Source organism: Oreochromis niloticus, linkage group LG3 (assembly GCF_001858045.2).
Source record: "Oreochromis niloticus isolate F11D_XX linkage group LG3, O_niloticus_UMD_NMBU, whole genome shotgun sequence".
Taxonomy (NCBI): domain Eukaryota; kingdom Metazoa; phylum Chordata; class Actinopteri; order Cichliformes; family Cichlidae; genus Oreochromis; species Oreochromis niloticus.
In genome coordinates this window covers 84,798,132-84,805,494 of record NC_031967.2, presented here as the reverse complement: position 1 = coordinate 84,805,494, position 7,363 = coordinate 84,798,132, and the positions used below count along the sequence as shown (strand labels likewise).

Sequence of the window (7,363 nt, the reverse complement as noted above, 5' to 3'; positions counted from 1 at the left end):
CCCTTTTTGTATAGGTAGGCGGGGCAGTGAGTCACTGAACCTGGCACACCTGTTACTCATCAGATGCATTCTTCAGAAGTGTTCTTTAGGAGCTACCTGACAGAAGACTAGTGTCGGAATTTGAATATTTTCTTTTATTTACTTTATTTATTTATTTGTTTAATTATTTATTTTTTGTCATTTCGGTCCACACTCCACACCAGTTGGTGGCGGTAATGCACCATTTTGCTGTTTGCCAACCGCCAATAAACCCTATACAGAAGAAGAAGAAGAAGACTCATGTCGGAGTATTGATGTTTTTGGAGACTCTGTAATTCTGTCCCTGCCTGCTGGAGCCGTTGGATTATTTCTGGTGACTGTAAGGAGTTTTGTTTCCTCCCCAGGATTTCGCCTCGTCTGGTTTGTTTTCCGTCTGGAGGGTTTGGCAATAAACAGTACCAAGTAAGCTCTCCAACTCTCTGTAAAGTTTACTTTAAGCTTTTCTCGGTTATCGGGCAAGACCCTCCTAATTTTCACGTCCCTCTCCCTTTTTTTAGATCGAGTGCACTACCTGTGTGTGTTTCCGTCACCAGCACGTCCTGGCTCCGCGTCCCCATTCATACGCTGTTGTATATACTTTGTCCTTGTAAATACCTCCCCATCACTGTAAATAAACTGTCTTCACAGCAACTCTGCCTCCTTGCGTTCTGCTCCCCGGGTCCATCTGCATTTGCCATAACAGATGTAGAGAAATATCTGCTGTCACATCCTGATAGCTCCAAACCAGCTGAGCTGAGTCAATGTTGAAGGAAATTTTATGTCACTGCTCCATCACTAGTGAGGTGTTCTCCTAAATAAGTCATAGTTTTAAATGGATTGGTTGTATAAGAGACAATATTTGAAGTATTTGTGATGGAAACAGATGTTTTTGAATCTGCAGATGTTGAGTGTTGCCTCCCCCCCCCCCCCCCCCCCCCACACACACACACACACACACACATTTATTTTAAATATAATTTCTGTCATGTTAAAGTTATTATGGTTGATTGAGGACGTGTGTTTCCTTTTGTAATTAGGATTGTAGCAACTTCAAAGCTGGAAATTTACTTTGGTCACAAAACCAGTTAAAAAATCTAGATGTAACTGGTGTAACTGGTGTATTTGGAGCCTCCTGTCGTCATGAAATTCCCTTCATGTTTTTGAACATGACTCATGGAGAACGCTGAGTTGTTAAGATAAGATAAGATAAGGTAAGATGACCTTTATTAGTCCCACAGGTGGGAAATTTGTTTTGTTACAGCAAAGTGCAAAGTTATGTAGCAGAAATTAGAAAACACTGGAAAGCAATAAAATACAATAAAATAAAATAAAATAAAATACCATATACAATAGAATAAAATAGAATAGAATAATATATACAATAGAAGAAAATGGAAATACAAATACTATATACAACTGAGTAGGAAAATACAAAAATACAACTTCGTCAGAAGAAGAATTGCACATATAGCAGTCTTATTGCACATGTGTGGGTTTGTGTGTTTGGTCAGCTGCAAAAGTCTTTGTTCTGGAGTCTGACAGCAGTGGGGAGGAAAGACCTGCGAAATCTCTCCGTCCCACACCGTGGGTGCCGCAGTCTCCCACTGAAGGAGCTGCTCAGTGCTGTCAGAGTCTCCTGCATGGGGTGGGAGATGTTGTCCAACAGGGATGCTAGCTTAGCCACTATTCTCCTGTCACTCACCACCTCCACTGGGTCCAGAGGGCATCCCAGAACAGAGCTGGCCCTTCGGATCAGCCTGTTCAGTCTCTTCCTGTCCCCAGCAGAGATGCTGCCGCCCCAGCAGACCACACCATAGAAGATGGCTGAGGCCACCACAGAGTCATAGAAGGTCTTCAGGAGTGGGCCCTCTACTCCAAACGACCTGAGTCTCCGCAGCAGGTACAGCCTGCTCTGCCCTTTCCTGTAGAAAGTTGTTAATCAATGCTTAAGCCTACGGTCAAAAATGTCACCAAATGTTTCCCAAAAATATTATTTCTCTTATTGACTCGAAACCATTGACATGATCATTTTTTTAAACAGGCGAGCAGATCCAATGTATGTCATCAGTGAGCTGGTGAAAAGATACCAGGACAAGAACATCAAGCTGAGTTTCATATACAACACTGTGTGTGTGCTGTCCTCACACATACCTGTGAGTATCTTCTTTCACTATATGGCACAAGAACAACATTTCCCATGTATAAAACACTGTTTGGTGTTCATCAGACAAACGGAGGAGGAACACCTCGAGGTATTTCCCTGGCTGTCCATGTTTATGGACATAAACTGCAGTGCCAGCTATGATTTATTGGTCAATGTACACAAACTGACACACATGCCATCCTAAGCACACACACAAAATATACAGTCCATACTTTGATAAACTCTTGTACAGTAAACAGCAAATATGTGTTAATCACAGATCGAGCACACCAAAGCTTCCTGGGTTTGGGCTGACAGATGGAGAAGGCATGGAGAGGTTCTGGTCCTTTCTCAGAAGATCTGCACGAGTCACAAAGAGATGACTCCATCACATCGACTGGACCTTCTGACTGATGCATTATTGCATTATGGGAGGAGGAAGTCATCGGATCTAGGTATACATATTTCTGTATTAGTAGTTAAAATGACTCATTTAGATTCAAACTGAGAGAGCTAACAGTTCCTACTTATAGAAGTGCAGCTCCTTCAGAGATGGGACAAAGAGGAGAAGGTCACCAGTCTTGCTGAGGAGGAGATTTCTGCCATCCTGAAAGAGTCCCCAAGTAACCCGACTTTAATGGAAACGTATGTTTGTAGTCGCAAGTGAATCTTTCCATGTTTGTCCAAGTGACTATTTCAGAACAAGACATCCAACAGTGGATGGATAGAGAGACAGAAGCTGACAAACATGCACTTTTGAAAACAAGACCCAAAGGTTTGTTGATTTGGCCTGATTTGTTTCTTATTGGGTATTCAGGAAGCTGACAGTGGCTACTTCCTGTCTTTAGATTCTGTTCCCAGATGGAAGAGGAAGTATGTCATGAAACTGGTTACATTCAACCAGCTCAGGTAGGACACATTTCAATTTAAGGTCCCGCAACAGCCTCATGCATTAAACTATATTTAGTGTTTTGTTGATATTCCAATGGTAAGAGTTCAAATGTTAGCAAACATACAGGTTAACAGCTGTGCTTAGTTATGTAGACTATATGATGGTAAAACCTTGCTGTCACTATGAATAAATGATAATAATTGTTACGCCCCTAGTCTAGGCGTGTCGAAACGCACATAAGGTTGGAGGAGAGAGAGACAAATACCCGCCCCGATTCCCAAGCCAAACATCCGAAACCAGTTATGCGTAAAACAAAGGTGATTTTATTGAAGGTCAGGAAGCATAGCTCCAGGGTGAACCTAGGCCAAAATAATAAAAAAAAACGACTAAGTCCCGCCAGAGGAAACTAACTAAACCCTAAGAAAGAAACAAAACAAACAAATGACAATACTATCCCTTGCTCCCTGGCTCCGAAAACAGGAGAAAACTGTTCAAAAGAAAAAGGCGGCTCACCCCTTCCGCTTCAGCCTATGGATGCCTAAGCACTAAGTGAACACACCAGTGGCGGCTCTCACAGAGCACGCTCACACAAATACACTGAAAAGTATGAGTTGGAAACCAGGGCCAGGTCCGCGGCTGCTGTCAAACTGCTCGCTCGCTTCTCTCTCTCTCTCTCTCTCTCTCTCTCCGGCGGCAGCTGTCAGAGCGGCTTTTTGAACGCAGTCACGTGTTCCACGGCCCAATCAGCAGCTCACTACTCTTAATTAGGGGAGGGACCTGCAAAGAGTTTTAAGCACAGTCCTTAAGTCCTTATGGCCACAGCCGTAACAATAATATATAATAAATAATATCATGTGATGTTGACATGTGTTGTTGGTGTTTTCTGTAAATGTCTTTTTTAATTCAATTCAATTCAATTCAATTTTATTTATATAGCGCCAAATCACAACAAAAGTCGCCTCAAGGCGCTTCATAGGTACAGAGAATAACCCAACAATCATATGACCCCCTATGAGCAAGCACTTTGGCGACAGTGGGAAGGAAAAACTCCCTTTTAACAGGAAGAAACCTCCGGCAGAACCAGGCTCAGGGAGGGGCGGGGCCATCTGCTGCGACCCCGTTGGGGTGAGAGAAGGAAAACAGGATAAAGACATGCTGTGGAAGAGAGGCAGAGATTAATAACAGATATGATTCGATGCAGAGAGGTCTATTAACACATAGTGAGTGAGAAAGGTGACTGGAAAGGAAAAACTCAATGCATCATGGGAATCCCCGGCAGCCTACGTCTATTGCAGCATAACTAAGGGAGGATTCAGGGTCACCTGGTCCAGCCCTAACTATATGCTTTAGCAAAAAGGAAAGTTTGAAGCCTAATCTTGAAAGTAGAGATAGTGTCTGTCTCCCGAATCCAAACTGGAAGCTGGTTCCACAGAAGAGGGGCCTGAAAACTGAAGGCTCTCCCTCCCATTCTACTTTTAAATACTCTAGGAACAACAAGTAGGCCTGCAGTGTGAGAGCGAAGTGCTCTAATAGGGTGATATGGTACTACAAGGTCATTAAGATAAGATGGGGCCTGATTATTTTAGACCTTGTATGTGAGGAGCAGGATTTTGAATTCAATTCTGGATTTAACAGGAAGCCAATGAAGGGAAGCCAATACAGGAGAAATCTGCTCTCTCTTTCTAGTCCCTGTCAGTACTCTTGCTGCAGCATTTTGGATCAGCTGAAGGCGTTTCAGCGAGTTTTTAGGACATCCTGATAATAAAGAATTACAGTAGTCCAGCCTGGAAGTAATAAATGCATGAACTAGTTTTTCAGCGTCACTCTGAGACAGGATATTTCTGACTTTAGAGATGTTGCGCAAATGGAAGAAAGCAGTCTTACATATTTGTTTAATATGTGCGTTGAAGGACATGTCCTGGTCAAAAATGACTCCAAGGTTCCTCACAGTGTTACTGGAGGCCAAGGTAATGTCATCCAGAGTAAGAATCTGCTTAGATACCATATTTCTAAGATTTTCAGGGCCGAGTACAATAACCTCAGTTTGATCTGAATTAAGAAGCAGAAAGTTAGCGGCCATCCAGGTCTTTATGTCTTTAAGACATTCCTGCGGTTTAACTAATTGGTGTGTGTTACCTGGCTTCATGGATAGATAGAGCTGCGTGTCATCTGCATAGCAGTGAAAATTTATGCAATGTCTTCTAATGATGCTGCCTAGGGGAAGCATGTATAGTGTAAACAGAATTGGTCCTAGCACTGAACCCTGTGGAACTCCATAATTGACCGTAGTGTGTGAAGAGGACTCTCCATTTACATGTACAAATTGGAGTCTATTAGATAGATATGATACAAACCACTGCAGTGCAGTACCTGTAATACCTACAGCATGTTCTAATCGCTCTAATAGGATATTATGGTCAACAGTATTGAACACTGCACTGAGGTCTAGCAGGACAAGCACAGAGATGAGTCCACTGTCAGAGGCCATAAGAAGATCATTTGTAACCTTCACTAAAGCTGTTTCTGTGCTGTGATGAGCTCTGAAACCTGACTGAAACTCTTCAAATAAGCCATTCCTCTGCAGATGATCTGTTAGCTGTTTGACAACTACTCTTTCAAGGATGTTTGATATGAAAGGAAGGTTGGAGATTGGCCTATAATTAGCTAAGACAGCTGGGTCTAGAGATGGCTTTTTGAGTAAAGGTTTAACTACAACCACCAGAGGTGGGTCGAGTATCCAAAAATTGTACTCAAGTAAGAGTATCATTACTTAAAAAAAAATTATTACTCAAGTAAAAGTAAAAAGTAGTATAAATAAATATACAAATTTTAGTATTTTCAAAAGGAATATATGTAAAAAGATCCACAAAATAAGGCACAACAATTCTAATTTCAAGATTTCAGTTTTTCACAACGTAAAGCTTTTTCAAGCAAAACCTACAGTAAATATATTCGCATTTACAGCAGCCTCAGAGAAAAACATAACAGACTACAGCTGATGCGCCAGAATGTCATACTAGGGGTGGTTCTTTTAAATACAAGGAGGGATTAAGTAAATCAGAAACAAATGACACAGAGATGCAACAGGTATAATCAGGAAAAGTTTATTCCCAAGGCGGACAGCAGGAATTAAAAATAAAAAAAAACATCTGTGCTAAAATTCCACAAGAATAGACATTCAAACAAAACTTATTTTGTATACTAAAATACCCTGAAGTATAGACAGTGGATTAACACAATGTAATATGTAAAAATGTAAAAACTACACTCACAAATAAACACTGAAATCAGAGTAAAACTAATTATAAAAGACAAATACAAATTCCCACTATGTGGATGTACATATGTGTATGGCTCACTTTACCATAAATTGTTTCTTCAGTCAGTGAAATGGTGCTTCAGCTTCAGCAGCAGTTTGCTCTCAAGGTTCTTGCTGTGAAGCTGTGACCGTTTGGCAGTGAACAGGAGTCCTGCATGACTAAAAAGTCTCTCACAGGCTGCAGATGCAGGAAGAGCTGTATTGACTTTGATCGACAGCTTCTTGATCTGAGGAAAGCCATGCAATAACTCCACACCTCCAGTGAATGGACATGAAAGGTACCTCTCCAGTTCCTCTGCTACTGGCTTTCCTGACCCCATGGATCCATCACCTTCGTCGGTTAGGCTGCTGTTTGTGCTGGCCTCATCCAGCTCTGTGTCTAGGTGATGTCTGATGAAGTGGAGACCTGTGGAAAAATGTAAGGTTTTCAAAAGAATTAGGTCTGGTCATTATAGTGCTCTATACACTGCCAAGCTGCAGATGTTTGTTTGGAGGAAGCCTCCAAAAGATGGCCATACACTGTGCGATTTTTGGCCCATTTTGAGACGATTTTTCAATCGCGCAACTGTTTTGGGGATCGGCCGTGTTTTGCCTTAATCGTGTGTGCAAAAAGCAGTTAACACCTCATGACCAGCTCCAAATCATCAATCGTATGGTTGCATGATAATCAAACCAGTTTGAAATCCTGTCGCCTCTCACACTGCGCAGCACAAACACAGAAATGAAAGAAAAGGTGGAGCAGCACGGCAGTGCAGCGTGTGATCTGGACACAAGAGATGGAGGCACAACTTGTAGGATGAGGCAAGCTCATCCGAGTATGTAAGCGTAGAGGGTTATAACGTAAACAGTTTATTGTTCTAACAATATACCTTTCACGTTTGAACAATATAATATTTATATTCTACGAACGTGATAATTATGTATATTGTAATAACGTGATATTATATTGTTCAAACATGAACAGTATATTGTTAGAAAAACATACTTTTCA

The 7,363-nt window shown here is 41.6% G+C and overlaps 1 long non-coding RNA gene across 1 annotated transcript; it reads left to right on the top strand.

Annotated features, from left to right (window-relative positions):
* Positions 1–287: 287 nt before the first annotated feature.
* Positions 288–650, top strand: LOC112846419 (uncharacterized). Its single transcript, XR_003219356.1, has 2 exons — positions 288–441; positions 537–650. It is a non-coding gene; the product is annotated as an uncharacterized LOC112846419 (long non-coding RNA).
* The last annotated feature ends 6,713 nt before the right edge of the window (positions 651–7,363 follow it).